This window comes from Panthera onca, chromosome F1 (genome assembly GCF_046562875.1).
Source record: "Panthera onca isolate mPanOnc1 chromosome F1, mPanOnc1 haplotype 2, whole genome shotgun sequence".
Classification (NCBI taxonomy): Eukaryota; Metazoa; Chordata; class Mammalia; order Carnivora; family Felidae; genus Panthera; species Panthera onca.
In genome coordinates, this window is record NC_138355.1 from 66,045,357 (window position 1) to 66,072,046 (window position 26,690).

The window sequence follows — 26,690 nt, forward strand, 5'->3', positions numbered from 1 at the left end:
TGTCAGGTGGAATCAGGATGATGATCCCCGTCCCCTTATTCCCCTTGGACATGCGTTCTTTTGCTCGTTCCTTCAACAGGGATCTTTTGAGCACCAAGCTGTGCCCTGGTTCTTTATCTTTGCCACCCTCGTTCCCATCCCTGTCCCTGTCACTATGGCCAAGCAGCGCGGGCCTTGGAGCTAGATAAGTCTAGTTTTGAGTGCTAGGTAGCTTCTCAGAACCTCAGATAGCTCATATGTAAAAACGAAGGTAATCAGGGGCACCCGGGTGGCTCAGTCGGTTAAGCGTCCGACTTCGGCTCAGGTCACGATCTCCCGGTTCGTGAGTTCGAGCCCCACATCAGGCCCTGTGCTCACAGCTCAGAGCCTGGAGCCTGTTTCGGATTCTGTGTCTCCCTCTCACTCTCTGCCCCTCCGCTGCTTGCACTGTCTCTCTCAAAAATAATAAATAAACATTAAAAAAGAAGAAGAAGAAGGTAATCAGGACTACCCTTCAAGCAGAATTTCCCAGCCTCAGTACTTTTGATATTTGGGGCCAAACGGTTCTCACGGGGAGGGCCTGTCCTATACATTGTAGAATAATTAAGAGCACCTCTGGCCTCTACCAGCGAGATGCCAGGGGCCACCCTAGTTGTGAAAATCAAAATGTCTCTAGACTTGGACAAATGTTCTCTCAGAGGCAGAGTTGCCCTGGGTTGAGAACCACTGCATCCAAGGTTCTTTTAGAAGAGAAATGAAAATTGGAGGGCTAGCCAAGTGCCTGGTGCATCATGAGTACCCAGTGAAGGCTAGTTTCCTTTTCTTGCTTTCTATCACCATCCTCATCACCGTTTCATCCCCAGAACATAAGATTCTCTTCTCAGGGCCCTTTCCTGGGGCCTCTTTCCCAAATGCCCTCACAGGAAGCAAGCTTTAATACTCAAGGAAATAACACCGTCACACCTCTTCTCACACCCGTAATTTTCAGAAACCTCAACAGCCTTGGCCCATCAGCTGCAGGCTTTTACTACTGGCTTCATTCAAGGCTCCTAACCCCAATCTATTTCCAGCCCTTATCTGATTTTCAGGTGAATTTCTTCCCCGGTGACAAGACACCAATGATCGGACATCAATACTTGAAACATATCATTAGAAACCAATCAGGTTAATTTGTATCTCGAGACTCACAAAATGGAAGCCCCCCTGCCAGTGGCCTGGCCCACGTCACAAAATCTAAATCTAAGTCAGCCTGTGCTTACAGGAAACACCTGTCAAGGAAACCTCATGTACACCAATCACAATCTACCTACGTGGCTTTGGCTAGCTTTCCATATCCTAGAAAAGAGGAAACTGCCAGCCTTATAGGGAAATCTCCAACCTTCCAGCTGATCAGGCCATTTCCTAGTTGCCTCTTCCAATGATCTATAAAACTCACTGTTCCCCCAAATCCCTCAGGAAGAGTGCTCTACTGCTTGTGAGGTCCTGTACTCCCCCAACCCATGGAATGTTTTCCCTTAAATAAAGGACATTGAACTCGTTATTAATTGTTTTAGTTTTGTCATTTGGCGGTCTTGCCAATGAGGATGGGAGCCCAAGACGGTTACTAAGAATCTGGGGTTGGTGCCTAGATGCAGGCGAAGGTCTCCACAGAGCCGTTTTCATTCCCTGCCCCTTTGGCTGCTTTCTGGGATCTCCGGCAAACTTCCTTCCAGTTGAGCTCTGCCCGTTTCATACGCTGAGTTCTTCAAGTGTGTTTGTTCTACTCCTTCCAGGAGGAAAATCAGGGTGTGAGAGACCGAATTTTTCACGGTGAGACATAGTGAGCCACCATATTTGGGTTTGGAGTCCACCTCATCTCCAAGGGAAGTGTCTTTCGGAGGTGCTGATAGGTCTCAGGGACGGTGCTCAGGCAGCCTGAGACAGCAAGTCTGGTTGAATTAAGGAGGATTATTTCAACAAGGGAAAATAGTGGGTCTTCTTCAATCAAAGAAAAGTGTGATGGGAGCCATTGGGGGGACGTGCAAAGCCTCAAGGCAAGTCCACAGCATAAAGAGTTGGAGGACCTAAGGAAATAAACAGAGACCAAAAATGTGGACCTTTCTGGTGGACAGCACATCAAAATCTAAGAAGACACAAGCAGACCACTGAAATTCACTAGAGGGGCACCTGGCTGACTCGGTGGGTAGAACATGTGACTTTTGATCTTGGGGTTGTAAGTTCGAGTCCCCCATTGGGTGTAGAGATCACTTAAAAATAAAATTTAAAAAAAAATCCATTTGAGTGTCTGCCACTATAAAGAAATATTCTCGGGGGTGAAGGTGGGGGGATAATCTTTGTAAAAAGGATAAGAGATCTATTGCTAATGAGAATCTTGGAAGCCAAAGCCACAAAATTAGTAGGCATGGGTCAAGGTCTTAAAAGCCATTAGAGCACTTACCACCCAAATCTAAGGTTCCCATGCTAGCAGAAGTTTGGTCATGGAACAGTTTAGACCGACACTAGGTCACCTGCTAACCCAAGAAAATTCCCAAGCACTGATGTCTGCTGGACAACACTACACAGCCCTCAACCCAGTGGCACATCCCCCTCGGTTATTAATTTGGCTCCGAGAGACCCACGCCTTGGCTAACGAAATGGGATCCTCAATTTTCAAAGAATCAAGCATTGTCTGCCAGCACACCTGCGTCTTTGATGTCTGAGAACCACGGTCCTAGAAGCTGTAGACATCTATAAATAATGGCAAAGTCTTACTAAAACACACAAGAATGACCACAGCTATTCCGGGAAACATTCTAATAAGGCAAGATCATTCATTTAAGAAGTGCACTTGAGGGGCACCTGGGTGGCTCTGTCAGTTAAGCGTCGGACTTCAGCTCAGGTCATGATCTCGCGGTTCATGGGTTTGAGCCTGGAGCCTGCTTCGGATTCTGAGTCTCCCTCTCTCTCCGCCCCTCCCCAGCTCCCCCTGGGTGTGTGTCTCTCTCTCAAAAATAAATAAACATTAAAAAAAAAAAAAGAAAAAAAGAAAGAAAACAAGAAGTGCACTTAAAAGTAAGGTTTCCAACTCAAACAGAGTGAGCTACCTATTTTTTAATTAATCAATTTATTTATTTATTTATTTACTGAAAACTAGACGTTACAGTTCATTCCATCTTCATAATTACAGACCTTACAAGGCAAATACAGCAAACTCTTCTCCCATTTAACCAGGTGCAGCATTTGGGCACTTTTCTGATAAACACAGGTTGGCCTAATTAATCGGCCTGGGTTGAAAGCTGGCAACCGCAAATCTTTGCAACGTAGGATGTTCCTCCACAGCGACTCCAAGGATCTTGACTCCTCAGCTACACTGTGAGCTCCGAAATGGTTTTTACTGCAACATTTTTCAAGCTTTCACATCTTAACCTGAAATCTGACCCCTCGTCTTACGGCAGGGAACTCTGTTCAAGCGGTCTTCCTGTTGGCCAACCCAGTCCGCCAGCGATCTTAACAGTTATGTACAAATACAGCCGTGCTCCCGAGCGCTGATTAAAACTTGTGCTGGGATCCCATTTCAGAGCATCAGCTCCCTGAGGGAAAAGAGAGATCCAACCAATTGCTTCCATGAGTCATAACCCCAGGACCGTGTACCTAATGTCCTTTGCAGCAAAACTCAAGAGGTCAGGCAATCTTCATCATCCTGACAAGTTTATCAGTGTTTCCATACAAAGGACACTCGGAGCTGATCCCAGACCAAGCACTGCAACCACAATCCCAAGAAATCATTCCGTTTTAGCACAAAGAGTGCCTGCAAGATGCCAGAGTACGCGAGAAATCATCTCGAAGCAAAGAGTGATGGTTCATCCTCTTACAAGCGAGAGGAAATCCAAGAGGAAAGAAACCTCCTCCCTCCTAAACTCCTCATTCACACAGATGGCTACTTTCACAGCCTTAACTGACGAAACCCAGTGCCCTCTACTTCCTGATTCAAGGAGTCTATTTTTAAGGTGACCGTCAAGGTCAAGAAGAACTGTGATCTATGAATTCTAGTTCTTCAATGGGAAGCTCCTTCTCCATTATCGCTTTCTGAACACATTGCTGGTAGCGCTTGAAGAGGTCGGTGCGCGGGTCCCCAGAGCCGTCCCCGTTGAGGAACCTCTCGGCAAACCAGTGATTAAAGCACTTATCTTACGGGTGCTTCCTGTCCGTGCAGGCCTCCCCTGCGCTGTTCATGGTCATGGCGACGGAAGTGCTGGGCTACCTATTTTAATTGGCGTGAAGAAGCTTCCAAAAGTCTTCAAGATTCGAAAATAACTTCGTTGAGAGATTCACTGCAAAAGGCCAATGAAAAGTTAAGGACATAAGAGGCATCTAAAACAAAAGACTGTGAGACTCGCATGACTCCCCTTTTTCACTCGAGTATTCACACCCTACTCGTTCCTTATCTGAATTGCCTTCCACTCTGAAAAGACTACAAGGCCATAAACACGAGCCTGACAAGGTAGTGACCTTATGGACACCTCCCGTATCTACCCTCAGAGGAATTCTCCAGTCAATTGCTATCAGTTATTCCCTTAAATAGCCGAGGGGAAACTAAAATTAAAATTAGGGGTGTCTGGGTGGTTCAGTAGGTTAAGCATCTGACTTTGGCTCAGGTCATGATCTCAGGGTTTGTGAGTTCGAGCCCCGCGTCGGGCTCTGTGCTGACAGCTCGGAGCCTGGAGCCTGCTTCCGATTCTGTGTCTCCCTCTCTGTCTGCCCCTGCCCTGCTCACACTCGTTCTCTCCCTCTCTCTCTCTCTCTCTCAAAATAGTAAGTAAACATTAAAAAAAAAATTCTTTAAGCTATTTTTAAAAAATTAGTGGAGGGGCACCTGGGTGGCTTAGTCAGTTGAGAGTCTGACTCTTGGTTTTGGCTCAGGTCATGATCTCATGGTTCATAGGATCGAGCCCTATGTCAGACCCTGTGCAGACAGCTCGGAACCTCCTTGGGATTCTCTCTCATTCTCTCTCTCTCTCTGCCAAAATAAACAAACTTTTTTTTTTTTTTTTTAATTAGTGGAAAACCTTTCCAAATTCAGATAGATAATGGAGCTACCCTCGACTTCAGATCCCTCTCAGTCTAGAATCTGCAGATGGGATCTTGGGGAAACTGGCAAAAACTGGCCAAGAGTAAGAATTTTTTTTTTTTTTTTTTTTAGAGAGAGATGCAGGGGCTTGATCCCACGACCCTGGGACCATGACCTGAGCCAAAATCAAAAGCCAGATGCTCAACTGATGGAGCTACCCAGGCACCCCAAAGAGTGAGAATTCTTATCCGAGTCAGCTCTCCTCCATCTCTGTAGTGCCTGGCCAAGAGAAGAAAATACAATTTCGCATTGTCTTTTCCTTTCTAAATTCAGGCTCCTGTGACTTTGGTTTGGGGGTATCCATTACTTCCCAAATCTTTCTTTCTCAGGAGCATCTACTGCCTTGTTATTTGTTTTGTGTCCTGAGAACTTCATGTGACAACTGTGAGGTTGGAGGCCCCCAAAATACGGCTAGACAGAAACATGGGTTGCCCCTGTCTCTAGCTGGAGTCTTTCCAACTGCTGCCAGCTCTCAGAGAATTGTCTAAGTCCTTCTTTTGGCTGTCTTTGGGAGTGGCTCTGGATCTTGGGAGGATTAATACCTTTTGCACGCTCTTTGGGGGTGCCTCTTAGGTCCATGGGATTGTTTAATATTGCAGGAACAATGGGGTGCCTAGGTGGATCAGTTGGTTAACCTTCCAACGCTTGATTTTGGCTCGGGTCGTGATCTCAACAGTTTGTGAGTTTGAGCCCCATGTCAAGCTCCACACTGGCAATGGGGAGCCTGCTTGGGATTTTCTGCCTCCCTCTCTCTCTATCCCTGTCCTGCTCACTCTTTATCTCTCTCTCTCAAAATAAATAAACATAAAAAAAAAATACTGCAGGAACATTTACAGTTTGTCCTAGCTGAAACCGGACAAGATATTTGAAATGATTTTTTAAGTAGCTCTATGATCAGAAGTTGACTAAATTTGAAGCGGATAATCAGAGCCCAGTAGAAACTTTGTTTTTTTCCTAAAGATGATGCATTTATTTTGAGGGAGACAGAGAGACTGCGAGCGGGGCAGGGGTAGAGAACGAGGAAGAATCCCAAGCAGGATCCCTGCTGTCAGCACAGAGTCCATGCACGGCTCCAACTCACGAACTGTGAGATCATGACCTGAGCTGAACTCAAGAGTCGGATGCTTAACCCACTGAGCCACCCAGGCGCCTCCCGATAGAAACTTTACATACTCGGAGGAGAAGAAAAACATTCCACAACAAAGAACTGTAAATCTAGAACATAGGTTCTTCTGATTTCTAAATTAGTTGGGATCTTTTTCCTGATATAAAGAAGCAAATTGAAGAAAACGTAGCTGGCCTAGTGGGCCAGCCCTTTAAATGTCATTCAGGTTGCAACCCAATTCTCTGAGGAATTAAAAACAGCTCTTTTTGTCTTGTTGAATCTTTCAAGAACAGAAGGTCAGCTCTATGAACAATTCAAAGCCCACCTACCCTTTTGCTGATTCCAAAACTTCCTCTATGTATTTCAAAAGGTTTGTGGGTATTGTCGAATTCTAATTTACGGAATGGAAGTCATTCTCGAAGAAACTTGCATTCTTTCCCTGTGCTTTGAAGATAGAAAATTCTACCCACTCTTCTCTAGGAACCCTTATCTGGGCTAGCTCTGTGAAGTGTAAGGTTTAGGAAAGCAATTCTTATCAGAAAAAAAAAAAAGAAAGAAAGAAAAGGAAAGGCTATTTGGAAACTAAGCGAATGAAAAATCTTTAAACTTTTCACAAATATTAAGGAAAAGTTTAGGGGCGCCTGGGTGGCTCAGTGGGTTAAATGTTCGATCGTGATCTCACGGTTCCTGGGTTTGAACCCCACATGGGGCTCTGCGCTGACATTTCGGAGCCTGCTAGAGATTCTCTTTTCCTCTCTCTCTGCCCCTCCCGTGCATGTTCTCTCTCTCTCTCTTTCAAAATAAATAAATAAACTTAAAAAAAAAAGTTTCCAGGGGCGCCTGGGTGGCTCAGTCAGTTAAGCGTCCGACTTCGGCTCAGGTCATGATCTCACAGTTTGTGAGTTCGAGCCCTGCATCGGGCTCTGTGCTGACAGCTCGGAGCCTGGAGCCTGCTTCGGATTCTGTGTCTCCTTCTATCTCTGCCCCTCCCCCACTTGTGCTCTGTCTCTCTCTGTCTCTCAAAAATAAATACATGTAAAAAAAAATTTTTCCAAAATCTTTTCGGTAACTTGAAATCTTAATGTCGTACTAAGATAAGTTAAATGATGGGTATCTGTTGCCTATCCAGATCATTTCTAAATAAAATACTGAAACGTTACTTCCTGAACAGAGGTTTATCCACTTTTGGCTTCCTTTTACAGAGTAAGTAAAGGTGTCTGGGTGTATTAGTAAACGTGGTTGGTGCCACATTGAGTGAGGAAGAAAATGCTAGAAATTATGAAATGTGTTTGTAAATTTGCCAGTCCAAAGAATGCTAGCCCAACAGTCCACAATTGTTTACCTCTTAGTTTTCACTAAGAATTAAGGATTCTGAGGGTTAAGAATTCTAATTAATATATGTAATTAAATCTACAAGAAATAATAAGGGAAACGTCTCTAAGCAAGCAAAGTAGTATGTGTTTTTGGTAAGAAGAGGTATGAGAGACGGAGATCTTTTTGTTAAGGGAAAAAGAGAGTAAGCTTGTCCTAATTAAAATAATTGTTCCAAAATGAGAAAGAGGAACAAACAGGACAAACTTTAAATGGAGATAAAAAATGTATAGAAGACTTATGGAAAATGAATCTTGGGAAAGCAATTTTAGGTGTGGTCAAGCCGGCTAAGATTGGAATGGGTCTATTTAAGTTTTGTTTTGTTTTTTGTTTTTTAAGAATTTTAACGTAGGAACACCTGGGGGCTCAGTAGGTTAATCGCGTGACTCTCGGTTTCGGCTCAGGTCATGGTCTCACGGTTTGTGAGTTCGAGCCCCACATTGGGCTCTGGGTTGATGGCGCGAAGCCTGCTTGGGATTCTCTCTCCCTTTCTCTCTGCCCCTCCCCGGCTCTCTCTGTCTCTCTCTCTCAAAATAAATAAATAAAGTTGAAAAAGGAATTTTAATATAAAAAATACACCGATGCAAAATTAGAATTTGGCTTTCTCTTTGTCGAAAATGTAGCTGGGGTGCAGGTGTACAAGAACAGCAAGCTCTGGGAGTCCCAGACAGACGAGATCCGGCCACCCGCCCCTGACAAAATCCAAAGGCAGAGAGTTGAGTAGTGGTAAAAGAAGAAAAAGAATTTATTTCAGTGAGGCCACCACCAGGAAGACAGCAGAGGAACGGCTCGAAGACGGTCTCCAAAGTGCTGAAAATACGTCCAGGTTTATATAAGGAAAATGTGGGACAAAGATGGGGGAGTACATGCATGTGGGCAGTCAAGGTCAGGTGCATCGTTGTCTTAGGTTCAATCTCAAGCTGCGTCTTGCTGGCTCGGGGCACTCCTGATTGCTTGAGGGGTAGTTTCAGTTCCCATCACGGGAAGCTTTGCCCGCAAGGTCTTTTGCCAGAGTTGAGTTAAAGAAGCATTTCATCAATTAGAAAGTTTGAGGTCAAAGTGAAGGTAGTTGAAGTCCTCTTTCAAAAGGACAAAGTTTCCTTGGACTCTTGGTCAGCTCCCTTTTTTTTTTGATGGAAGTATCGTTGACACACAATGTTACATTAGTTTCAGGTGTACAACATAGTGATTAGACAAGTCTACACTACGCTATGCTCAGGCAGGTGTAAATACCATCAGCCACCATACAATGCTTTACAACACCATTGACTATATTCTCTGGGCTGTATCTTTCATCCACATGACTTATTCATTCCATAGCTGGAAGTCTGTACCTCCCATTCCCTTTCACCGATTTTGCCCTTCCCCCCACTCCCTCCCTTCCGGCCACCAGCAGTTTGCTCTCTATTTATGGGGTCTGTTTCTACTGTTTGTTCATTTGTTTTGCCTTTTAGATTCCACTTATAATTGAAATCATCTGATATTTTTGTTTGACTTATTTCACTTAAGATATTCTCTAGGTCCAACCATATTGGTCTGTTCTCGGTAAGAGCTGTGAAAGATTTTTTTTTTTTTTTTTAGTTTCGTTATTCTATTTGAGAGAGAGACAGAGAGAGAGAGAGAGAGAGAGAGAGAGAGAGAGAGAATCTTAAGCAGGCTCCACGCTCAGCACAGACTCTGACAAGTCTCCATCCCACAACCCCAGGATCATGACTTGAGCCGAAAGCAAGGATCAGATGTTCAACCCACTGAGCCACCCACGCTCCTGAAAGTTGTTTTTTGTTTGTTTTTTTTTAACCTTTTGGGTAATCTACCTGGAAAGCAATGATTTTGTGTCTTACCAAAATAATTTCCTGTGCTTCATGTTGTCTTTTTCAGGTCTTTGATTACTTAAGAAAATTCAGTCTTCTCAATATTAAAAGAGCTAAGTATTAGCTCATATTAAAAGAGCTAAGTATTAGCTCTTTTATTATCTTATTAAGCTCAATAATATTTTATTAAGAGCTCATAACTATGTAACCTTCCATATTTGCCTTTAAAATCTTTTATTGTCACTTTTATTAAATAGGTAATTATGTATTATTTCATAATGATCTGCGATGTTATTGAGTCAAACGTTCAAACCCTTTGCCATTTTGACAACTTTTCTAAATCATTCTAAATAGAGTCTTTGTGATTTGAGATTTCCTACAGGGTCCCTGGAAACCTCAAAGGACTTATCACCTCTGTGAAGGAGAGCTAGTAAACTAATTAGGCTTATTTGGTGTGTTAAGTTATATGGGAAGCATTATAAAGTAAGAAGTGATGTTAAACCTTCTTAGGTTATACGCATGTGGATCTATTTACTGATTTAGGTATTCCAGAAATTGTTTAAAGGTTCTAGAAATTTGTCAGTAGCCTCACTGTTCAGTTATCACCCTAAATTATTTTTTGCCACAGAAATAACTACACTTGCTTGTGAAATGAACTCTCATCAGATCTTAACCCACGGGCATTTTTAGGTTTTTTGGTCATTTACAGGCAATCACTGTTCCAGTCTGATGCTTTTGTTACTGAACAATCTATCACAGCCACGAACTCAGGAAATGAATGAGTCAGCCCCGGTGCACTGCCCTGGCCAACTGCTCCAACTAGGGGAATGAATCCCAAGGTTCATTGACCTAGACAAATCAAGGTCACCTGTCCTGTCTGGGTTTGCCAAGACTGTGGCCTAACAAGAAGCCAAACTCCTCACCCAAGAAGACGATAATGCAACAGATGAGGTTTGGGAAGAGAAAGGGGAAAATTGGTTTTGGTGCCAGCAGCCAGGGGAGGTGACAGACAACCAAGCCTTCCCAACCAACTGCTTCACTTACAAGATGGACACCTAGAATTTCATAAGGAGAGGTGGGGGGGGGAGGGGCAGTACATACAAGAGAGCAGGCGGAGAGCACATGATCATGGGTGGGGGTCAGTATGTGTTCTTGATCATTGACCAGGAAAGGGGTGTATGGGGGTGGTCTTCTAAGCATCTCTTGCTATCAGGGCTTTTCTGGCCTGATGGTTGGAATGTTCTCTGGTCCTTGCAAATACTTTCATCAATGCTTCAAGAAAGTGCAATAAGAAATGAGCACAATGGGGGGCACCTGGCTGGCTCAGTCAGTGAAGCATATGACTCTTGATATCAGGGTCCTGAGTTCAAGCCCCACACTGGGAAAGGAGCCTACTAAAGAAACAAACAAACAACAACAACAAAAAATGAGCACCATGGGTTTCAGTTAGAGCATGAATTAAGTGGTCTTATTTGTTTCTGTTTTTAAATGTTGGGATCTACTTTTGAGCAAGAGAGTCCCTAACACTTTTACAAAAGTGAGACTCATAGAACCCTACTAAGAATTCTTGACTACTAATCGTGGGGTTTTGGAGTAGTGGGGGTCCGGAGCTGATGGCCAAGAAAAAAGACGTCTTTGGTGCAAAAAGGTGATTTTATTAAAGCACAGGGACAGGACCCACGGGCAGGAAGAGGGACACTGGGGTAGTGAGGAGTGACTCATTATATACTATGGAGTTGGGGGAGGTAAAGGCCAAAGGGAAGCCTCTACAAGGACTTTCATATGCTAAAGAGGACTCAAAAGATGCCAGGGGTTTTGCTATCGTCAAGCTAAGGTTGTTTTCCCTCTAGGAAGGCATTAACATTACCGCAGTAGGGGGTTCCTGGAGAAATGTTCTACTCTGTGTTTGCCTCGAGTATTTGTCACTGGGCTGCCAGTTATAAGGAAACTTAATTTCACCTGCCATTTCCTTCTTGCCTTGGTTCCCCATATCACGATGGAAGGGTGAGGTTGGGGCTCCAAGAAACCGAGTCTACAGGTTTCTGGAGATTAGGCGATTGATAAGATCACCTTTTTCTTGTAATTTACCAAGATATTTGTAAACTGATGGAGACCCCAGTGCTCCGTGACTGTGATCTCTGATCAGCTAACCATGTTTTCCCCTTTCCTTTGTTCCTGGGCAGCCAGGAGAGCCTGAGGAATGTCACACCTGGGGTGGGGGGCCCTGTGTTTGCGGGTGACAGCTTGCCTGAGGCTCCCTCCTCGCTGCCACTGTTGCCAAATTACAAAGTGTTGAAATTTGAGTGTATATTTCACAACTGAGGGAGGCCCCACCTGACATCTGGTCCTCTACAAATGCCAGAGACATCAAAATCAAGCTCATTAGAATGAGAACATGCTGACACCACGGCAGGGACTTCTTCCGCCCAAGACACTGGCATTAGAATCCTGGTGCCTCCCCCTCTCATCACGACCCCCTTTCACCCTTTCACACCTGCTTTGCCATTCTTCTTTCTCATTCTGCCACTTGGAAATGTAATGCTGTTGCAGGATTTTCTTTACCTCAATACCCAGGGTTGGTTGTCCCGCGGCTTCGAAGACTACCGAGATGGACACAAAATGAGTAGCGGGCAAGAGCTTATTAGAGTGTAAGGTCAGAAAGTAAGAGTAGGAGGAAAGCTCACTTTACAGTGCGGACATTAGAAAGTGAGTGCCCGAGGATCACAGGCCATGGGCCTCGTTTTGGGAGGTTCTGGTCACCACCCCTTTCCCTTCCCCCTTGTTCCTTCTCAGCTCCTACCCTTATTGGCTGGATAACTCTGGGTGCTGGGTTGTCCATTCCTGATTGACTGGTTTCCACTGTAGGAGGAGTGACCTATGGCCATACTTAGGTCTTTCAGTCAAATTCCTGAGGGAAACCTGAGGGGGAGTAGGTGGGGTCTGTTACATTCTTTTTTAATTTTTTTAATTTAGTTTTTTATTTTTAAAATTTACATCCACATTAGTTAACATGTAGTGCAACAATGATTTCAGGAGTAGATTCCTTAGTGCCCCTTCCCCGTTTAGCCCATCCCCCCCCCCCACAACCCCTCCCGTAACCTTTATTCTCTATATTTATGAGTCTCTTCTGTTTTGTCCCCCTCCCTGTTTTTATATTATTTTTGTTTCCCTTCCCTCATGTTTTCATCTGTTTTGTCTCTTAAAGTCCTCATATGAGTGAGGTCATATGATTTTTGTCTTTCTCTGACTCATTTCGCTTAGCCTGATACCCTCCAGTTCCATCCATGTCGTTGCAAATGGCAAGACTTCATTCTTTTTGATTGCCGAGTACTACTCCGTTGTATCTATAGACCACATCTTCTTTATCCACTCATCCATCGGTGGACATTTGAGCTCTTTCCATACTTTGGCTATTGTTGAAACTGCTGCTATAAACATGGGGGTGCATGCGTCCCTTTGAAACAGCACACCTGTATCCCATGGATAAATCCCTAGTGGTGCAATTGCTGGGTCGTAGGGTAGCTCTATTTTTAGTTTTTTGAGGAACCTCCATACTGTTTTCCAGAGTGGCTGCACCAGCTTGCATTCCCATAGGGGCCTGTTACATTCTTAAGAGGAACCTTAAGCCTGAGGGAGTCAGACACTCCCAGCATTGTTCCAAAATAAGTGTTTTTCCCCACCCAGGGACCTCAAATCCTAATCCTTCCCTCTCTGCATATTTTATCCTATCTTTTCCTATCATAATGCTATCGTCTGTATTTCTGGAGCTCTAGCAAAGGGGGTAACCTATATGATTTTTGGGTTTGCCACCAAAGACCACACTTGGTCCACGATGCTGCTGATCCTGTCATTCTGCCCATTAAAAACTTCTCCCTGATTTCCAGTGCTTCAGTTTAATGGACCAAATGAAGCCCCTCTCTGATGACTGAGCATGAGGCATGCTGAGGGGCCAAAGCACAAACTAGCACCCCACCCCACCCCACCCCCACCCTGGTGGGATCTGTGTGATGGGACACTCCTGCTACCCAAGAACAAAGGAAAGGGGTTTAAGTGCTTGCCATGGTGATGTGGGAAACTAAGGCAAATGAAAAATTAAATTCCCTTACTGTCTATATTCTATTGACAAGTCCTTGAAACAGGCAGAGTGACCTCCCTCTAGGAGCTCAGCTGCAAAAAGGATGACACTTTGCTAGTGGCAGAAGAAAACCTTGGCTTAATACTGTCCCAACCTTGAGGATCCTGTAATTCACTTCCTTTATCTCAACTGCCCCAGGTTATATGCTGGCAATCAAGCTCCAAGCTTATGCCCCCCTCCCCCCCCCACCTCCCCTCATATGCATCTGAAGGGTCTCAAGACTGAGGTTTCATTAAAGGTGATAAATAGTGTTTCTCCACCAACAGCTAGCCCCTCAAGGTCCTGGAATCCTTGCTTCCAAAATTCCTTAGACTTAATCTATCCCTGACCCTCTCCCAACCTGAGGGCATATAATGAGTTACTGTCACAACCCCAGTGCAGCTCTTCCTGTCCACGGGTCCTGTCCCCGTGCTTTAATAAAATCACCTTTTTGCACCAAAGACATCTTCAAGAATTCTTTCTTGGTCGTTGGCTCTGGATCACCCCACCATCACTCCAAAACTTCATTATTCTCTATCATGTCAGACTCCCTAAAATAAAGGACATCAAACTTGTTCCTTCATTGTCATTTGACAAAACAAAAGCATAGAGTAATATATAGTTAACACATTAAGAGACCAAAACTAATAATTATGTAAGCATATGAATGCTTACCGGGGAGGAGGTATTTTATACATATTATCCTTAACACAACAATTTCAGAAGGTAAAGTATATCATCCTCTGCACATGAAGAAACAGTTAAAGGATAAACCGAGGCATATTAAAATGTCTTAGTTTATTTGAGCAAAAATCAATTCCTGTTGGGAATCTGGACGTGTTTTGGAGCAGTCCACCGACAGAAGCTTGGGGAAAGACTTCTATAGAGAAAAGGTGATAGCAAAGCAAGGTAATCATCTTATTGGCTCTTGCTTAAGCAGTTGCATTATTTGCAAAAGCCTAGTTGGCTGTTGTTGATTTTTTGTGAAGGGGAGCAGAATATGCTGCCCCAAAACATGCCTCTTTAGCATAAAGATTATCTTGAGCTGGTTATTTTTAAGTAAGAGCAGACACAAGAGAAGGTCTGAAACCAAGTAGGAGTTAACTTTACATTTACATTTATAAGGGAATCTCCACTTTTTAAGGGTGTCTCTCTCTGTACCAAGATGAGAAGGATGACTCTGAATCACAAGAAACCCTTATCAATGGAGAGGGCACAGACTTAAGTCTCTGTAAGAACTTTATGTTTTCCTGTGCTTTTGCCAGTAACTTCCTATAACTGGTTCCCCCTTCCAATTTTTTATTCTTTTGTCTTTAGCTGAAGATAACATTTAAAGTGATGGCTTGGGCCATCTTGGGGAGTCACTCAGTTTTCCTGGATGTTTCCCTTTTTTTTTTTTTTTAATTTTTTTATGTTTATTTATTTCTGAGACAGGGAGAGACAGAGCATGAGCGGGGGAGGGGCAGAGAGAGAGGGAGACACAGAATCCAAAGCAGGCTCCAGGCTCTGAGCTGTCAGCACAGAGATGACTTAAAAATCAGGAAGTCCCCCCCCACCTCCCCCCACCAGAAAGTCAAGAAATTCCAGTGATTACATGCATAGATTTTGGAGACAGACAAACCCAGATGATCAAAAATCTCACCCTTGCTAGCTGTGTAATCTGTAAAAAAAAAAAATTTTTTTATACTTTATTTATTTTTGAGAGAGAGAGAGCACAAGTGGAGGAGGGACATAGAGAGAGAGAGACAGAGACGGAGACAGAATCCGAAGCAAGCTCCAGGCTCTGAGCTGTCAGTACAGAGCCCGATGCAGGGCTCAAACTCACAAACTGTGAGATCACGACCTGAGCCAAAATCGGACGCTGAACCGACTGAGCCACCTAGGGTCCCCGAGCTGTGTGATCTTTGATTTGTTATCTGATGAGGGAGCAGAAGGCAAGCTGAGGGCCAAGCACAAGCTAACAACCCCCCACCTCCAGGTAGGATATGTGTGATAGTCCTCTGGCACTCCTGGCTGTCCAAGGACAAAGGAAAGGGACAGAAAACCAATGGTTAACTGATAGAGCTCACAGTCCTTTGGGACATGAGACTCCTTCAGTTTATAAATATCTTAGTAATATTACAAGAAAAGGGCAATCGTATCAATAGCCTAATCTCCAGGAACTCCTACTGTGTTAACGATAATGCTTTGCTAGAAGAAAGACAACCTTAGCTTGACAATAGTAAGGTCCCTGGCATTTTATGAGTCCTCTTTAGCATATGAAAGTCCCTCTGGAGGTTTCCCTTTGGCCTTTACCTCCCCTAACTCCACAGTATATAACCAGTTACTGTTCACAACCTCAGTGCAACTCTTTCTGTCCGGTCCCCATGCTTTAATAAAATCACCATTTTTGCACGCCAAAGACTTCTCAAGAATTCTTTCCTGGCTGTCAGCTCTGGACGCCCATCACTCCAAAACCCCATCAGTCATAACTGTCATTAAAGGACCGGGAGAGTCTAGTCTACTGCTTCCAGTGGGGAACATTATCTATGGACCCACTTTGGAAAGGGCCAATTAATGCTATAAACTCCAAGGACCCCAGTGCCAGACACTCTCCGATTCTGGCCACTTGATACAGAAGGTGCTCTTTGCTCTTCTCTGCTTGGCTGGGTTTTGTTTCTCTTCCTCTTAATACTCTGACCACCCTTTTAGTGGATCCCCGTGATTGTTTTATCAGTTCTCTCTAGGGTTTCCTCATTACAGCCACTTCCTTAAGAACTGAGCCACCCCATGCAGCACTACAATCAGCTGCTGATCCAAAAGAAGAGAAAACCTGGGAGGAAAGACAGCCAGAAGGGAAGAAAGGAGAAAGAATGACTGAGTTATGGAGACTCTGGTTTGAAGTATCTCGGCCAGGTCACCGCACTAACCTCACCAGCCTACCCCAGAAACTTCCTCTGAGAATTCATGTCTTTGTGCTAAAACACTGTCATCTTTAACAACCTCTTAGAAATGCAAATGTCCTAAGCTAAGTGGGTCATTAACTTCAGACTATGCATTTGTTTACTGTTTCCCAAAGCAGCAAGGTACTGAAGAATTTTGATGACAGGAGAAGGAAATACTATGACAGAAAGGCTATTTCCCAGGAAGCTGAGAGCCATGACAAAGTGGCGGGGTGGAGGGGGGGGGGGCTTAGACAACAAAAGGCTATCCCTGGGGACCTAAGTTAGGAAGGAAGAGATGAGACCTGATTTTAGACCTACCTTTCCCACTCAGTGGTCTTGGACAAGGCATTTTGCTTCTCTGGACCTCAGCAGAATGAAGGGAATGGACAGGATGCTCTTTATCAGATAGGACTTTTGCAAATATTCTCTTCCAGTCTGTGACTTGTCGTTTGATTCTCTTGACAACATCGTCTGTAGAGCAGAAGTTGCTAATTTTAATAAAATCCGTCTTGTCAATTCTTTCTCTAATGGAGCATACTGCTGTGTTACACGTAAAAAAGTTATTGTCATATCCAAGGTCATCTAGATTTTTCTCCTTTGTTGTCTTACAGGAGTTTTAAAGTTTTGCATTTTACATTCGGGTATATGGTCCATTTCATGGGCAGGAGACACAAAAAAACTTCCATGTTGTTCCGCCATCTTGGCTCCTCTCAGGTCAATGGTCCATTTTGAGTTACTTTGTGTGAAGGGTTTTAGGTTGGGGGCTAGATTCACTTCTTTGTAAGTGGGTGTCCAGTTAGCTGTTCCAGCACCATTTATTGAAGAGACTCTTTTTTTCTCCATTGGATGGCTTTTGCTTCTTTGTCAAACATCAGTTGAGTGTATTTATGGGTCTATTTCTGGGCTCTCTATTCTGTTCCATTGATCTATTTGTCTATTCTTTTGCCAATAACCAGATGTCCCTTAAGAGTTCTTGTTCTCGGGGCGCCTGGGTGGCGCAGTCGGTTAAGCGTCCGACTTCAGCCAGGTCACGATCTCGCGGTCCGTGAGTTCGAGCCCCGCGTCAGGCTCTGGGCTGATGGCTCGGAGCCTGGAGCCTGTTTCCGATTCTGTGTCTCCCTCTCTCTCTCTGCCCCTCCCCCGTTCATGCTCTGTCTCTCTCTGTCCCAAAAATAAATAAAAAACGTTGAAAAAAAAAATTTAAAAAATAAAAAAGAGTTCTTGTTCTAACCAGTTCTTCCTATTCATTGACCTATATGTTAATGAAGATAAACGTGGACTTAATTGGGCAGGAAACGTTTCCTCTACCCTACAATATTCTTTTGGTTAGTCTAAGAATTAATTTGACGTGCAACAGATTAACAGGGGAAAATCAATTTAATTGCATTCATACAGGGGCTCCATCAGGATAGGAGGCCCCCAGTCAGTCAGGCAATTAAGTCTTATATGCCATCCAGAGCTAAGGAGAAAGAGGTAAGGGCCTGGAACTTCATTTTTTTTTAAATTTTTTTAACGTTTACTTATTTTTTTTTTGACACAGAGAAAGACAGAGTATGAACGGGGAAGGGTCAGAGAGAGAGAGGGAGGCACAGAATCTGAAACAGGCTCCAGGCTCTGAGCTGTCAGCACAGAGCCCTACACGGGGCTCGAACTCACGGACCGTGAGATCATGACCTGAGCCGAAGTCGGACGCTTAACCGACTGAGCCACCCAGGCGCCCCGGGTCAATTCATAAGGGAAGGAAGTCAATTCATAAGAAGATGAAAAAGAGTACATTTTTTGTAAACAAATATCTGCTGGACCATACAGAAACAATGGAACGTAACTTCCTCCCTGTGTACCCCTAACTCACATCATACTGTAATCCTCTATGGAGATATGGTGGTAGCTCCCTTTCTGGAGAAGATCCTTGGTCTAAGTTCCTTTAGGCAGTTACTGTAAGATCAAAAGTTCTTCTTGAGCCTTTGGTTTCTTAAAAGTAATTAGCCTACAATTATCCACATGCCAAAGAGACTCATTTTGGGGCGGTGAATTTTGCTCCTTTGAAACTTCTCCAAAAAGTTTCTTAGTCCAGAGGCTAAGTTGGTAGATGATTTCATCTTACTGAAACAGTCTCTTAGTCCTGACAACAAGTCAGTTCAGTTAAACTCATTTCAGAAGGCAGCGATGCAGGTATGCTCCCAAAGTTGGGCCAATGGTTCAAGTAATCAGGTATTAAATAAGAGACATTTTTATGGGGATAAAAAAAAAAACATTAGTTAATGATTGGAGCAAATTATCAACTCAGCTTCTGAGTGCTGAAGGCAGCCAGTTGAGATGACTTTTAAGTGTCCATCTTGAAGCACCTCTAGACAGAGTGAGAGCAGGCCGTGTCAATCTGGCATGAAGATTATCCATGCATGAGCTGTTGTGGTGATTTCTCTAAACTTTAGGTTAAGTCATTCATATTTCGTTGGTAGGGCTTCAGGTAAAAGAGTAGCTTCATTTCCCGATGATTTCAAGTCAGATGGGTGAGACAAAAATTGAAAGCATTCGTTTGGAGAGTTGTCAACAGACATTAGAGGTCCCTGGTAGAGTCGGGATCTAGTCCACTTTACAATGAACAGTATCAGAATCTAGTAATCCCAAAGGTGTGCTACTGAAACATTTTTCCCCTCCATAATCACCTCAATTTCTGGCAAAGATAAACAAAGTAAGACCAATCTATTTGCAACATAAGTCTAGTTTCAGCAAAGTTGGCCTTTATTATTTGCATAATTTTATGATTTGCATAATGCTTTATTATTTGCAACAAGAATGGAAGTTAATCATATAGGCGGCAACTTCTCATAAGGAATCTCCAAATTAAACTTCTGATCTCGAGACCAAGAAGCCAAGCCAAATACTTGGCATCAGACTTCACCTGCAAAATTTATAGATTTGGGTTCATTCTTCTCTTCTCAAGGTCCCTGAAATATCCTGAGATTCCTGCACCTGCCAGGAAGTGGCATTCTTTACTCACCCGGTAAGCTGCTGGGAACCCTATAAGCAAGGTATCAGGCCAGTATTTCCAAAGGACTTCACTGGCTCCATAAAGTCAATCTTAGTTCCTTAAAGCTCTCTGACCACATCTGGGTCTATAGACATCTCTCTCAAAGATGACATTCCAGTCAAAGCCTTGGTAATATAAGCAGTATTTCCAATCATGTCCTGTTCCAAGGAGAATAGATTCTCATATGCAAATAAATATACTGGCATAAAAATAAGAATATTCACTAGGTTTTCCAATTCTGGAGGGGTCCAGAGGGAAGAAAAAGATAAATGTTTCCATTCTGCTTACAATTTGCCAAATTGCTATAAGTCATAGTTAGTTTAAGAAGAAAAGTTTTGTTATATCTGAAAAAACCAAAAATTAAAGAACCAGCAATATTTGAAACAAAAAGTCATAAAAGTTATAATCATCCTCAGTCTATTCAGTCCCATGTAATTAATTCTTGTTCTCCTTAAATCCATTTTTTTCCCCATTATTCCTTTTTCTGGAATACTCAGTTCAGTTTCAAGATCTTTTTTTAAAAAATGTTTGTTTGTTTGCTTATTTATTTATTTAGAGAGAGAAAGAGAGTGTGGGGGAGGGGCAGAGAGAGAGGGTGAGAGAGAATCCCAAGCAGGCTCTGCACTGTCAGCCTCACAAACTGTTAGATCATGACCCGAACCAAAATCAAGAGTTGGATGCTTCACCCACTCAACCACTCAGGTGCCCCCAGTTTCATAACCTTAAAGGTGTTTTCTAGCAATCCTTATCAAAATAACACTAGCATTCTTCACAGAGCTACAACAAACAATCCTAAAATTAGTATGGAACCAAAAAAGGCCACGAATAGCCAAAGCAACCTTGAAAAAGAAAACCAAAGCTGGAGGCATCACAATCCTGGATTTCAAGATATATTACAAAACTGTAATCATCAAGACACTGGCACAAAAACAGACACTCAAATCAATGGAACAGAATGGAGAACCCAGAAATGGACCCACAAACATATGCCCAACTAATCTTTGACAAAGCAGGAAAGAATATCCAATGGAATAAAGACAGTCTCTTCAGCAAATGGTGCTGGGAAAACTGGGCAGCAACATACAGAAAAATGAACCTGGACCACTTTCGTACACCATACACAAAAATAAACTCAAACTGGATGAAAGACCTAAACATAAGACATGAAGCCATCAAAATCCTCCAGGAGAAAGCAGATAAAAACCTCTTTGATCTTGGCTGCAGCAACTTCCTACTCAACACGTCTCCAGAGGCAAAGGTAGCAAAAGCAAAAGTGAACTATGGGGACCACATCAAGATAAAAAGCTTCTGCATAGCGAAGGAAAGAATCAGCAAAACTAAAAGGCAACTGACAGAATGGGAGAAGATATTTGCAAATGACATATCAGATAAAGGGTTAGTATCCAAAATCTATAAAGAACTTATCAAACTCAACACCCAAAAAACAAATAATCCAGTGAAAAAATGGGCAAAAGACATGAATAAACAATTCTCCAAAGAAGACATCCAGATGGCCATCCAACACATGAAAAAATGCTCAACATCACTCATCATCAGGGAAATACAAACCAAAACCACAGTGAGATACCACCCCACACCTGTCAGAATGGCTCACATTAAAAACTCAGGCAACAACAGATGTTGGGAAGGATGCAGAGAAAGAGGATCTCTTTTGCACTGCTGGTGGGAATGCAAACTGGTGAAGCCACTCTGGAAAACACTATGGAGGTTCCTCAAAAAATTAAAAATAGAACTACCCTATGACCCAGCAATTGCACTACTAGGTATTTATCCATGGGATACAGGTGTGCTGTTTCAAAGGGACACATGCACCCCCATGTTTATAGCAGCCCTATCGACAGTAGCCAAAGTATGGAAAGAGCCCAAATGTCCATTGATGGATGAATGGATAAAGGAGATGTGGTATATATATATATATATATACAATGAAGTATTACTAGGCAATCAAAAAGAATGAAATCTTGCCATTTGCAACTACATAGATGGAACTAGAGGGGGTTATGCTAAGCGAAATTAGTCAGAGAAAGACAAATACCATATGACTTCACTCATGAGGACTTTAAGAGACAAAACAGATGAACACAAGGAAGGGAAACAAAAATAAAAACAGGGAGGGGGACAAAGCATAAGAGACTCATAAATATGGAGAACAAACAGAAGGTTACTGGAGGGGTTGTAGGTGGGGAAATGGGCTAAATGGGTAAGGGGCATTAAGGAATCTACTCCTGAAATCATTGTTGCACTATATGCTAACTAACTTGGATGTACATTTAAAAAGTAATTAGTAAATTAATTAAAAAATAAAAAAATTAAAAAGAATAAAAAATTTAAAAAAGGTGTTTTCTAGGGGTGCCTGGGTGGCTCAGTCAGTTGAGCGTCTGGCTTCAGCTCAGGTCATGATCTCATGGTTTGTGAGTTTGGGCCCCGTGTCGTCAGTCTCTGTGCTGACAGCCCAGAGCCTGGGGCCTGCTTCGGATTGTGTCTCCCTCTGTCGCTGCCCCTCCCGCGCTCAAGCTCTGTCTCTCTCTCTCTCTTTCAACAATAAACATTAAAAAAAAATTTTTTAAAGGTGTTTTCTAGGTTCCATTTCATGAGTCTCCCTTAAGATGAAACACTTTTTCAGGAATTCTTTTGTAAAATCATCTGAGTAAAAAAGTAAATGTCTGTAAATGATAAAAGACTTAAAAATGGCATAAAAGTCTGATTAGAGTTCATTATAATGCAATTGCTGAGGAAATTTAGTTATTTCTGTGACATACAATATTTTCAGACAATAACTAGATTTATGACTGATAATGTTATACATATCACATATCATAATTTTAGGAATTTTATAGAATTTCTAGAACATTTATATTGATAATATTTACCCACACAGCACAATCTGAGAAGGTTTTACATCACTTATTTGACAATGTTTCCCATGTAATGTAACATATCCAATAAGCTACTTAGTTTAATAGCTTTCTTCTATAAAGAGAGAGAACAAATGTTTTGGTTTTTTTTTCAAGGACCCTCTGAAAAAAGTTATTCTGAGGTTTAAAAAAAAAAAGCTTCGTGTAGGATTTGATTTTTTGGAACTTTGTGAAAAATATTAAAATTTGGGGGGCGCCTGGGTGGCTCAGTCGGTTGAGCGTCCGACTTCGGCTCAGGTCATGATCTCACAGTCTGTGAGTTCGAGCCCCGCATCGGGCTCTGTGCTGGTGGCTCAGAGCCTGGAGCCTGCTTCCGATTCTGTGTCTCCCTCTCTCTCTGCCCCTTCCCTGCTCATGCTCTGTCTCTCTCTGTCTCAAAAATAAATAAAAACATTAAGAAAAAAAAAAAATATTAAAATTTGGGGTGCCTGGCTGGCTCAGTTAAAAGGGCATAAGATGCTTGATCTTGGGGTCATGAGTTCAAGTTCCACACTGGGTGTAGAGATTACTTAAAGATAGATAGATAGATAGATATAAATAAGTAAGTAAATGAACTTAAATAAATATGTGTGTGTATAAAAGTTTTAAAAACAATCAAATAGGATCATAAGTTACTATATAGTATTAATGATACTTAGTTATCCATTTAACCATGGTGACAAAGATTTTGCAGGCAAACACAGAACATTAAATGGCTGTAAGAAGGGAAAACGTAGGTCTTATAATATTGAGAAGATTGAGTTTTCTTAAGAAATCAAAGACAATCTGATTAAGACCACATGAAGCACCAAATATTATTTTGATAAACACAATTTTTTTTTTTGTTTTCTGGGCACATTACTTTAAAGGCAAAGAAAACCCTTCATAATCTCTTGATATTAAGAGCAGACCAATAGTCCAAGAAAAGTTTGTCCTCCTAACCCATAGAAAAACCAAATTTGGAGGTGCCTGCTGGTTTAGTTGATAGAGAATGCAACTCTTGATCTTGGGGTTGTGACTTCGAGCCTCGTGTTAGGTGTAGAGATTCCTTAAAAATGAAATCTTAAAGCCAAATTTTAATTTTGTACCAGCTTACTTTTGACATTAAAACTCATTACTTAATTAAGTTCATTCCAATATTAGCCAGTCTTCGAATTTTGTGACCATACATAAAATTTACCTTCAAAGATTTCTTGCCCATAAACCTTCTACAACTTATTATTATTTTTTTTGACATTCAGATTTTGTCCTTTCTCTTTCCCATAACCAGTTTTACTTTAGGACAAGTTTTCTTTCTTTTCCCTCGACAAAACAAATCCATATCTTTTTCTTATCCTACTTTAATTGTACTATTATTTCTAGTAGTTTCAACTACATATATTAATTAAAATTAACCCTTAAAACTTTAATTTCTGGTGAAAACTAAGTAGCAAGCAACTGTGAAATATCTGTTACATGAGCATTCTTAGATTGGCAAATATATGAATACATTTCATAATTTCTAGAAACATGTGCTTCTCTATACGCAATCTTTCAATAAAACCCAAAACGTGTTTATTAACAGACCCAAACTTATCTTTACTTTCCCTGTAATAAGAAACCAGAAGTCGATAAACCTAGCTCAGTAATTAATGTTTCATTATTTTATCTTATGTGGAAATAATCTGGATATTTGATAAATTTCCATTATTTGACTTAACTTAGCAAAAGTTTAAGGTTTTAAGTTACCAAGGAGATTTGGGAAACTGTTTTTAGGTATGTATACTGGTGCAGAGAACAAAGGCAAAACAAATACAGAAAAAGTTAAAGTTTCTTATAACTTACAGCCTAGTGGCAAGTACTTGAGACAGAGTGACCTTCCTCTGGGACTTCAGCTGCCTCAATGTGAATACTTCCCTAAAAGCAAAAGACAACCTTAGCTTGATCTTAGCCCAACCTCCAGGATCCGGTAAGTCTACTTTAACATATGAAAATCCATTTGGAAACTTCCTTTATCTCTACCCCTCAAGATATATATTGGTCATCATCCTCCAAGCATAGGGTCCCCTGATACACATCTGAAGGGTCTCATGACTAAGAGTTTACCAGACAGTAGGAAATGACCTTATCCTAACAACAGCTTGCCCCTCAAGGGGGGGAAACCTGGCTTCCAAATTCCTGAGACTCAAGTGTCCCTAACCTCCTCCCAACGTGAAGGTATATAATCAGCCACTCCTCACAACCTCAGTACCTCTCTTTCTGCTCTGGATCCTGTTCCCGTGATTTTTTTTTTCCCCAAAGAAATATGATTTTTAATTGTACTCAGTTTTCATCGTACTCATTTGTTGCGTGTATATTAAGTTCTATAAAATTGTATAACCAGTCTGGTTTCGTGCATCCACCACTGCCATCAAAGTACTAAACAGTTCCAACATTAATCGAATCTCTTGTGTTCCCCTTTTGCGACCACACTCATTTTCCTCCTCTGTTCTGCAAGCCATAAACCCCAGCAACTCTTACTGTCCTTTTTCCAGAATTTTTTCATTTCAAGAATGTTATATAAGTGGAATCATACAGCATGTAACTTTTTGGGATTGGCGTTTTTCATTCGGCAGGATTCTTGGAGATTCATCCAAGCGGTGGCCTATACGGATAGTTTTTCCTGTGGGTAGTATTCCATGGTATGTATTCACTTGTTGAAGGATCTCTGGGCTGATTCCAGTTTTTGGCTATTATAAACAAAGCTTCTGCGAACGTTTGTGTACAAGTTTTCGTGTGAAGATACGTCTTCATTTCTCTGGCATAAATGTCCAAGGTGCGATTGCTGGCTCATCATATAGTTGCGTGTTTAGTTTTATCAGAAACTAGATTTGGCTGTACTATTTTGTCTTTCGACCAGCCACAGATGAGCGATCCAGTCTTTTCTTATCTCTACAACCGTTTGGTCTTGTCATTATATTCCGTTTTAGTCATTCTGGTAAGTGTGTAGTGATATCTCATTGTAGTTTTTTTTTTAATTTAAATCCAAGTTAGTTATCATATAGTGCAACAATGATCTCAGGAGTAGATTCCTTAATGCCTCTTACCCATACAGCCCATCCCCCTCCTACAACCCCCCCCCATCAACCCTCTGTTGGTTCTCCATATTTAAGAGTCTCTTATGTTTCATCCCCCTCCTTGTTTTTAATTACGTTTGCTTCTCTTCCCTTCCGTTCATCTGTTTGGTATCTTAAAGTTCTCATATGAATGAAGTCATATGATATTTGTCTTTCTCTGACTGACTACTTTCGCTTAGCATGATACCCTCTAGTTCTATCCATGTAGTTGCAAATGGCAAGATTTTGTTCTTTTTGATTGCCAAACAATACTCCATTGTGTGTGTGTGTGTATATATATATATATATATATATATATATATATATATATACCACATCTTCTTTTCCATTCATCCATTCATCCATTGATGGACATTTAGGCTGTTTCCATACTTTGGCTATTATTGAAAGGGCTGCTATAAACATGGGGGTGCATGTGTCCCTTCGAAACAGCACACCTGTATCCCTTGGATAAATACCTGATAGTGCAATGGCTGGGTCGTAGGGTAGTTCTATTTCTAATTTTTTGAGGAATCTCCATACTGTTTTCCAGAGTGGCTGCACCAGTTTGTATTCTCATCCCGTGCTTTAATAAAACCACCTTTTTTGTGCTAAAGAGTTCTCAAGAATTCTTTCTTGACCGTTCCCTCCCAAACTCCAAGATTTTACATCATATGCCATAACATATAATTATTGCTAGAAATGTTCATCTAAAATCTTGTTCTCCTTACATCTATTCAATGTACTGGTTATCAATAATTATCCCTAAATTACCCACGAAGGGGCACCTGAGTGGCTGAGTTAGTTAAACGTCCAGATTCTTGGTTTCGGCTTAGGTTATGATCTCGGTGGCTCATGAGTTCAAGTCCTGTGTTGGGCTCCACTCTCACAGTGCAGAGCCTGCTTGGGATTCTCTCTCCCTCTCTCTCTGTCCCTCCCTGCTTGTGCTGTCTCCCTTTCTCTCAAAAATAAATAAATAGACTTAAAAATGTTTTTTAAATAAATTACCCATGAAAACTTCATGAAACATTAGACAAAATCAGCCATTGTTTTTTGCTTTATTTTTGGCCGACAATTTTGTAACAGAGATAATATAAACTTGTAACTGAAGCAACGTGAGTTCACTCCTTGGTGAGTTAGAAACTGCAAGTTGAGGTGTCCCACAAAGAAAACTTTCATTTGCCACAACTAAGGAGATCACAGGGAATGGTTTCCAAAGCTATGACCTTGAGAGAGGGTGAATGGATTCCTTTGTTTGG

The 26,690-nt window shown here is 42.0% G+C and overlaps 2 long non-coding RNA genes across 2 annotated transcripts; both read right to left on the minus strand.

Moving 5' to 3' along the window:
- Positions 1–3,081: 3,081 nt before the first annotated feature.
- Positions 3,082–24,255, minus strand: LOC132686617 (uncharacterized). The gene is made up of 2 exons (XR_009613817.3): positions 24,182–24,255; positions 3,082–4,289 (listed from the first exon to the last, which is right to left on the minus strand). It is a non-coding gene; the product is annotated as an uncharacterized LOC132686617 (long non-coding RNA).
- LOC132686616 (uncharacterized) lies at positions 9,164–17,385 on the minus strand. The gene is made up of 3 exons (XR_013553058.2): positions 16,730–17,385; positions 13,935–14,038; positions 9,164–10,764 (listed from the first exon to the last, which is right to left on the minus strand). It is a non-coding gene; the product is annotated as an uncharacterized LOC132686616 (long non-coding RNA).
- Positions 24,256–26,690: the final 2,435 nt, after the last annotated feature.